Here is a 9,109-nt window from a genome sequence, read left to right on the forward strand (position 1 = left end):
TTTCCAAATATAAGCCTTTTTAGTTTCTTTGGTTACTTTGGTTACTACATAGGCTGTCCCTAGGTCTTTAACTCAGTGCCCATGACTTCCTGCTTACAGTAGAATTGCTTGCTGATGCCACTAACACTGCCATAAGTGCAGCCTTTTGTGAAGATTTATGTAAGAAACACTATCCAACTCACCTTTGCAAGTTGATCAAATCACTGGTTGACTTTTTCATATCTTAAGCTGGGTGTGGATGGAGGAGTCTGGAAGAAAAACTGATGGAAAACTTAAGTTTTTACAAATAGTGAGCATTAACCACCTAACCATAGAGGGGTACCTTCCCTCAATGTCCCCAAAGTCCATTGTATCATTCTTATGCCCTTGCGTCCTCATATCTTTGCTCCCACATATCAGTGAGAACATATGATGTTTGGTTTTACATTCCTGAGTAACTTAACTTAGAGTAACAGTCTCCAATCTCATCCAGGTTGCTACAAATGCCGTTAATTCATCCCTTTTTATGGCTGATAATCTCCTTGCTTTTTATATGAGGAACTCAAAATTCGGAGAAGTAACTTGACCAAGATTACTTAGTTATTTTGAGGTTGATCTATGGCTCCACAACTGAAAGTTAAGTCCTAACCACCCTCTTTCCTCAGATAGTGCTTTTTCCACTCTGCCTCACAGCTCTTGCCATTTGTAGTACAAATGTCAGATAGTTTCATGTTAATAAGAGTCCATATTTATCACCATGAACCCTGGACCCCATTTCAATGGAAGGAATTTATGGTCAGGAAATTTATCTGGACTGTCACTATTTTGTATCTCTTCATCACCAAGCAAAGAGCCATTATTAATGAATGGTGCAGAAGGTTAAGGACATCCTAGTCTGGATGGTGAAAACACCCTGGCCATCTAAGTTTTTCAAGATGCCCCTCTATGTTTAGCAACAGGAAGTAGTTCTGTTGACATATTATACGGCAGTTTTTCAAAAGTTGTCTTAATATCTTCTTTCAGATCTAAGAATGTTTAACACAAATCAGAATACTTTACCTGTTTTGTTTTTGTTTTTCCACATTAAATAAGTTGTCTTTACTTATTTTTAACACAGATCTGGAACTATGGAATCTAACTGGGGGAGCATTATATCATTAACAGAAAGTTTCTGAATCTTGTGTTGTCCATCCCATTCCTTAAATGATAGCAAACTACTCATGCAGCATTCAGCCAGAAGCCCATAAAAGCAAGTCACAGGCAATCCTACTCTGTAAACCTGGAATTGCCTTGTTTTGTTCCTAATCTTGTTCTTGTTCCACTCTACCCCAGTTTGGTCCAGTTTCCAGTCCCTGTCTTATCATTTGCATTCTATGACTCACTTGGTCTTTACCAATTAATTTTTGTTGCTCTATCAAACTGTCTCTACTGTTCTTTAAAGTGTCAGCTCCTCCTGGCTCCAAGTGCTTCAACTCACCTTCTCTCTTGCCATTCCTTTGGACCCCAAAATTGCACAGAGAAGGATTTAGAAATATGTCATATGAGGTCAAAGCAGCAGACAGGTCAGTGTGTGGCAATGCCATGTTTACAAGCTATGAAGTCACTATTCCCTCCCAGGGAAACTTGGCTACCATTCCTATTCAATGATGCTTTTCTCTTAGACCAACTAAGAACTCAAGTGTCTGAAAAAGTGAAGAAAGATATCATTGTTTTCTGAACTTTACAACTGTTGAAGGTGATGGAAATACTTGATGCCTCTTTCATACTCATCCGATGGCCTAGGAACAGCTTTGAAAATGGATTCCAACATGCTTATTGAAAGAATGCTCCTGCTAGTTAATTTCCCTGCTAAAGCGTTCAAAATTAGTAGTTGTTCCTCTAAGTTTATGCAATGATATGCTATGGTGATTTAAGGTAAAATATCCAGACTAATGTTTACAGCAAAAGAAGACTTGTTTATCCTTATCTTGTCTTCTAAAACCCAGGTCAACATTTTGAACAGTAAGACACACTAATCTGTTCACTTTTAGTCATTTATTTTTTCTTTGACATTTATTGTTAAAGAATAAATTAGTGAATAAAGAAATATATGATCAGGGTCCTAAGAAAGCATGAATCTACTGTGGGCAAGGCATGGATCTGGAGGAGTGTTTGTGCACATACACACGTATGTGCATATGGATACACATATGCATGTTTTAGCAGCAGAAACTGATTTGCACTGATCCATTCTCTGAAATTCCCAATATCCCTGGTGTGAACTGCATGAATTTGCAAACTGGCGAGTTCACAATTAGGAGCAAATTCTGTTACCAAATAACAGAGCAAGTTAAGTAGCCCATATTTAAAGAAAGGGAAATGAAATTGGTGATCTTTTTCTTAGTAACATTTTGCTACTTAGCTAATTAGACTGGAATATAAATGGCTCATGAAACTTAAAGAAAATTTTATATTCTTCAAGACTAAGCTGTTAGCCCACCATTCAACTTTCTGCCCACCCTCAATTAGACCTAGCATTCTAATATCAACAAAAGAAAAACTCAGGAGACACCCATGAAGAAGAAAAAACATTTCTAAAACTGAATATATAGTACTTTCTGCCATAAAGTGAATGAATCTAAGCTTCCTTGTTTCTTTTTTTTTTTTTTAATTTTTTATTTCCATAGGTTATTGGGGAACAGGTGGTGTTTGGTTACATGAGTAAGTTCTTTAGTGGTGATTTGTGAGATTTTGGTGCACCCATCACCCAAGCAGTATACACTTCACTCAATTTGTAGTCTTTTATTCCTATGCCCCCTTCCCACCCTTTCCCCCTAAGTCCTCAAAGTTCATTTTGTCATTTTTATGCCTTTTAAGCTTCTTTGTTTCTCATTTAAAACCCCTTAATGCTCCCGGTGCCGAGTGTGTAATAGGCTATACATCTAGGTTTGCGTAAGTACACCATAGGATGTTCACACAATGACAAAATTGCCTAAGAATGTACTTCACAGAATTTATCCCCGACGTTAAGCAAACACATGACTGTACTTAATTTTATTCTCTGAATCATTTCATGTATTTGTGTCCTGACTTCCCAACTAGATAATGAAAGTTATTCATCCTTCCATGTAGATATTAAGGTAAAATATCCAGAGTAATGTTTATAGCAAAAGAAGACATGTTTATTATTATCTTGTCTTTTAAAGCCCAGGTCAACATTTTGAACATTAAAACACACTAATCTTCTATTCACTTTTAGACATTTATTTTTTCTTTGACATTTATTATTGAAGAATAAATCACTGAATAAAGAAATATACGGTCAGGTTAATTATTTAAATAATAATTACCGGCTTCTCATTTTGTGTAGTATTGACAAATCTTTATTCAATAGGGACTTGTATCACATAAAGCAAATATTTTTTCTAAGCATTAAAGTATTATCATACATTGAAACAATTCCCCAAAATGTGTAACTGAGAATAAAAAAGACTATCTTTGAAAATTAAAGTAAAAATTCATTGTTATAGTGACATTCCAGTACTTTGAATAAACATCACAAAACTCACTTGAGGCTGGGTACAGTGGCTCATACCTGTAATCCCAACACTTTGAGAGGCCAAGGTGGGTGGATCACCTGAGGTCAGGAGTTCAAGACCTGGACAATATGGTGAAACTCCAGTCTCTACAACAAATACAAAAATTAGCCAAGTGTGGTGGCACACGTCTGTAATGCCAGCTACTTGCAGTGGGTGGGGGAACTGAGGTAGGCTTGAGCCCAGGAGATCCAGGCTGCAGTGAGCCATGATCACACCACTGCACTCTAGCCTGAGCAACAGAGTGAGACCCTGCCAAAAAAAAAAAAACCAAAACAAAACAAAACATAAAACAACCTCACTTGTACTAACTCATCTTTGACTTTAAAAATAATAAAGGAGACCCTGACCAGATTAATTTGAGCAAAGAGGTGAGTGGAAAGTCAGGCCTGAGCACACTCTCTTGCTGGCTGCTGAGAGCCCCTCCATCCCAGACAAGCAGGAGGCCTGGTCTGGTTAATGCCCATGCCGTCAGTCTGAGACCCAGCTTAGCTGACAGTATGAACAGATTGACCAAATGGAAAGAAGGCTGTTGTCAAGTGAATGTCAAGAAAGTATTAAAAAAAAAAAAACTGAAAACCTCAATGAAATCAATCTACTTCCAAAATCTTTCTTAAGGAAACATTCAGAAATGCAGAAAATATGATAATATTCCTTATAGTGTTAATTCTGACAATTTAAAAATTTGAAATAATCTAAAACAGATCACTATATGTAAATGGCTACAGAAAGTTTTAGTAGGGCCATCTCAGAACTCTCAAAGAACATGCCAAGGGGGGCCAAACCAGTCACCTAGACTATTGAAGTTGACTAGGGAATGTGAAATCTCCTGATTTTAAAATATTGACAACTAATTCAATCATTTTAAATATTTTAAAGTCCAAAGAAAATATGTCTATGGGCCGTACTTGGCCCCCATATCATCAGCTTGCTACATCTGATCTATAGTGAAATGTTTTTGAAAATCATTAAATAATTTTAATGACAATGCTCTTTGTATAATATCTGGAGAAAATGAGTGTTACTCTAATTACTTAAAGTACATATAGGCAGAAAAAAGGACTAGCAGGAAAGAAATCAAAACAATAATAGCCATTTGTAAAGACAGACTATTGATGGTTTGTTTTCTTCACACTTCTATGTAATTCAAAATTAGTTTCAAATGAGGATTTATTATTTTATAATAACTTTTTAAAACCATCATAAAGAATGAAAAATACATTTGCTCAGCCCTTCATCAGGGTTCAGCATTAATGCTGCATTACTGATTGGGTGATGTCCTTAAGAAGGGGCAACACAGAAGGGACAATGTCTGTTCATTTTTCCAATCAGTCATGCTAAATTTTGTGTTGAAATGACTGTGAGGCCCCACAGCTGTGAATTGCTGGAAGACAAATTTAACATCTTTAACAGATTGAGAGCACTGCTGAAGGCAGTTGTAAAAATAATGCCATGAAATATTGCATTAAAAGTACTTAACACATAGACACACTCAATAAATGGTATTTTAAATAAAGTATTCAGAATTAGTAGGAAGTAGTGGTGCCTCATTCTCAAATGAGAACTAAAAATGAGGGAACACATTACTTTTTTAGTCCAAAAATAGGCATTTAAGAGTGAAACCAGAAATAAACTTGTAAAATGGATAATTGACAAAAAAAATACAATTCCTGTAAACATAAAATCAATCAATCTTACTAAAAAGAGAGTAGTAACAACATTCAATGGCAGTTTGCTCTTCATGCTGATATGGTTTGGCTCCATGTCCTCACCCAAATGTCATTTCTAATTGTAATCCCCACATGTCGGGGGAAAGACCTGGTGGTAGGTGACTGAATCATGAGGGTGGACTTCCCCCTTGCTTTTCTCTTGATAGTGAGTGAGTTCTCAAGAGTTCTGATTGTTTGAAAGTGTATGGCACTTCCCCCTTTGCTCTCTCTGTTGCTCCAACATGGTAAGATGTGTTCGCTTCCCCTTTGCCTTCTGCCATGATTGTAAGTTTTCTGAGGCCTCCCAGTCATACTTCATGGTAAGCCTGTGGAACTCTGAATCAATTAAAACTCTTTTCTTCATAAATTACCCAGTCTCAGGTAGTTCTTTATAGGAGTGTGAGAATGGACTAAACAAAAAATTGGTAGCAGGAGAGTGGGGCACTGATAAAAAACATATCTGAAAATATGGAAATGACTTTGGAACTGGGTAACAGCCAGAAATTGGGACAGTTTAAAGGGCTCAGAAGAAGCCAGGAAAATGTGGGAAAGTTTGGAACTTCCTAGACAATTGTTGAATGTGTGTGACTAAAATGCTAATAGTGATATGGACAATGAAGTCCAGGTTGAGGAGGTCTCAGATAGAGATGAGGAACTTATTGGGATCTGGAGCAAATATTACTCTTGCTATGGTTTAGCAAAGAGACTGACAGCATTGTGTCCCTTCTCTAGGGATCTGTGGAACTTTGAATTGGAAAGAGATGATTTAGGATATCTGGTGGAAAAAAATTCTAAGCCCCAAAGCATTCAAGATGTGACTTGGCTTCTCCTAAGAGCATATAATCATATGCATTCACAAAAAGGTGGTCTGAATTTGGAACTTACGTTTAAAAGGGAAGCAGAGCACAAAAGTTTGGAAAATTTACAACCTGACCATGCAGTAAAAAAGAAAAAAAACTATTTTCTAGGGAGAAATTCAAGTTGGCTGCAGAAATCTGCATAAGTAAAGAGGAGCTGAATGTTTTCTTTCTCTTTTTTTTCTTTCTTTCTTTCTTTCTCTTTCTTTCTTTCCTTCTTTCTTTCTTTCTTCCTTCCTCTTTCTTTTTCTTCTTTGTATTTTTGTTTTTTTAGGAGCTGAATGTTAGTAGTCAAGACAATGGGGAAAATGTCTCCAGGGCATTTCAGAGATCTTCATGGCAACACCTTCCATCACAGGCCCAGAGGACTAGGAAGGAAAAATGGCTTCCTAGGCTGGATGCAGCACCCCGCTGCTCTGTGTAGCCTCAGGACGTGGCACCCTGTGTCCCAGCCACTCCAGCTCCAGCCATGGTTAAAAGGGGCCAAGGTACAGCTCAGCTTGGGATGTGGCTTCAGAGGGTGCAAGCCTCAAACCTTGGTGGCTTTCTTGTGGTGTTGGGCCTGTGGGTGCACAGAAGGCAAGAATTGAGGTTTGGGAACCTCCATCTGGATTTTAGAGGATGAATGGAAATACCTGGATGTCCAGGCAGAAGTCTACTACAGGGAGAAGCCCTCATGGAGAATCTCTGCAGGGGCAGTTCAGAAGGGAAATGTGGGATTGGAGCTCCCACACAGAGTCCCCACTGTGGCACTGCCTAGTGGAGCTGTGAGAAGAGCGCCACCATCCTCCAGACCCCAGAACAGTAGATCCACCAACAGTGTGCACCATCTTCCTGGAAAAGCCACAGGCACTCAATGCCAGTCTGTGAAACCAGCCATGGGGCCTATACCTGGCAAAGCCACAGGGTTGGAGCTGTCCAAGTCCTTGGGAGTCCACCTCTTGCATCAGCATGCCCCGGATGTGAGACGTGGAGTCAAAGGTGATTATTTTGGTGCTTTAAGATTTAATGACTCCCCTGCAGGGCTTCAGACTTGCATGGGACCTGTAGCCCCTTCGTGTTGGCCAAATTCTTCCTTTTGGAATAGGAGCATTTACCCAATGCCCTTACCCCCACTGTATCACAGAAGTAACTACGTGTTTTTTATTTTACAAGCTCATAGACACAAGAGACTTGCCTTGTCTCAGATGAGACCTTGGACATGGACTTTTGAGTTAATGAGAGAATGAGTTAGGACTTTGGGGAACTGCTGGGAAGGCATGATTGGTTTTGAAATGTAAGAACGACATGAGATTTGGGAGGGCCCAGGAGTGGAATAATATGGTTTGGCTCTATGCCCCCACCCAAATCTCATGTCAAATTGTAAACCCCACATCTGAGGGGCCTGATGGGAAGTGATTAGATCATGGGGGCTGATTTCCCCCTTGCTATTCTCATGATGGTGAGTGAGTTCTCACAAGATCTGATAGTTTAAAAATGTGTGGCAGTCTCTCACTCATTCTCTCTCTCTTTCCTGCTCTGCCATGGTAAGACATGCTTGCATCTCCTTTGCCTTCTGCCATGATTGTAAGTTTCCCCAGGCTTCCCAGCCATTCATCTGTACAGTCTGTGGAACTCTGAGTCAATTAAATCTCATTTCTTCATAAATTACCCAGTCTCAAGTAGTTCTTTGTAGCAGCATGAAAACAGACTAATACATATGCCATCAAGTACACATTAAGCTGTGTTTACTTTTCAATACTATGCCTAGAGGTTATTACTATACAGCAGAATTAAGTGCATATACTGAATGCTTTCCATTGCATTTCAGAGACTGCATTTGGTATGGTTTTATGTAGACTAATTTACAAAAAAGAAGAATCTTTATACCAAGTCTATGTATATGGCCTAATATAAATTTCAGAATTAAAAACCAGCTGAGTAACTAGGTGGCCAGCACAGCAGGGCTTCTCCCTGTGAAACTATCCATCCCTGGGTCATTTTCACCATTCCTTGCCTTTACCTCCCAGCTCCAACTAGGCCCTTCCAATTGCCTGTAATGCAGAGCCTAGGCAGCAGCAGGACAGAAGTTCTTGCCTCTCACCAGTCATTTAAACCTGGCAGCAGGAACAGGAAACTTCCTCATGATGAAAGCCAACCTCTACAGAATGCCTTTTGTTCACTGATTTTTTTATCCCTTTACCTGCTATGGATTCTTCTATACCAGGCCCCAATTTAGACTTCAGTACTCCTGTGTTTGACTCTCGCATTCAGTAGCAGCTTCCGGCACCCACTGACTTGACTTCAGAAATATTCACCTTTGGCTTGCCTGCTTTGATGCTGACCTCAGCCCACCCCGACTTTGAAAACATTATCTACAGCTCAGTTACTAGCATTTCTGAACCCTCTCCCCGCCTTCTTCTGCACCACAAACTTACCTGTGTCTCAGATTCTCACTAGCATTGTTGACTGGAAACCACACCCTTGTCCCTCCAGGTTCTCCTTGACCATGCCCCTAACACCTGATTTCTTACAAGTCAGCAATAAATGTGAATCTAAATGTAACTCATTAAAGAAAGCTTAGTTCAAATAATGGTTTTTAAAGTATATGTTTGTCATAACCTATTCCTCTCTTCTTTTTCTGATCCCTATTTAGCCAATATTTGTGATTCATTGTAGCCTTTACTTTTATACTCTGCACTGTTTTAGAACTGTCTGGAGAAAAGGTATTTGGAGACTTAGAAGAGCATGCTCTCTTATGTAATCAGCCCCAGAAAGTAATGAGTTGAAATTCTAATCATGAAGTAATCAGGTGGCTTTTAATGAAGCAAATTCACCCATATCTACTTTTATGTTTTGATTAGCTAAATATGAAAATTATTTTGCATTCTCCTAACTCATATTAAATAACAGTGAGAATAAATTGACCTCCCTGTCAGGAAGATATAAAATTTTACTATGGGTAAATGAGGGGTGAATGTTGTCATATTTTTCCATAATTTCAGAATCA

The sequence above is a fragment of the Rhinopithecus bieti genome, unplaced genomic scaffold (genome assembly GCF_001698545.2).
Source record: "Rhinopithecus bieti isolate Rb0 unplaced genomic scaffold, ASM169854v2 scaffold_4640, whole genome shotgun sequence".
NCBI lineage: Eukaryota > Metazoa > Chordata > Mammalia > Primates > Cercopithecidae > Rhinopithecus > Rhinopithecus bieti.